The following is a 543-nucleotide window of genomic DNA, read 5'->3' as shown; positions in this document are numbered from 1 at the left end:
GGTGTTTATGGCTTTGCGAGAGAGAGTTAGAGTTATCGAAGGAAGCTTATGAGATACGCTGTGTTCTATATCTATACCTAATTAATATTATCTTAATTAACATGATCGTTAGTATTTTGTACTTATCAACTATAATGAATGCAGATTCTTTCAAAATACGTATATTTTTTACACTATTAGACGAACGATTTAATCATTCTACAAGCAGCTTTTTTGTTGTTTGTTTTGTAGCAATAAAATCAAATTGGAAAAGTGCTACAGATTCCTTGTCATTTGCAACATGATTCCGCAATACAGTTCTCTCGGAGGAAGTTTGGCAAGATATGCAACTTTACATATCAACTTCATTAATATTATCTTCATCGTTATCTTTTAGTATCAGGGAAACTACAAGAGGTTTCACACTAGGTTTTTGATAAACATTTTTTTTTTCTTAGTTATATATTTTCATATTTCATGGTTGATGTACATCTTTTTGTTAATAAATAATGTTATGTAAAATTTTGCATTCTTACATATACTTTTCGTCTTGCGTGTGTTTAC

The sequence above is a fragment of the Penaeus monodon genome, chromosome 32 (assembly GCF_015228065.2).
Source record: "Penaeus monodon isolate SGIC_2016 chromosome 32, NSTDA_Pmon_1, whole genome shotgun sequence".
Taxonomy (NCBI): domain Eukaryota; kingdom Metazoa; phylum Arthropoda; class Malacostraca; order Decapoda; family Penaeidae; genus Penaeus; species Penaeus monodon.
Note: the sequence above shows the minus strand (reverse complement) of the source record.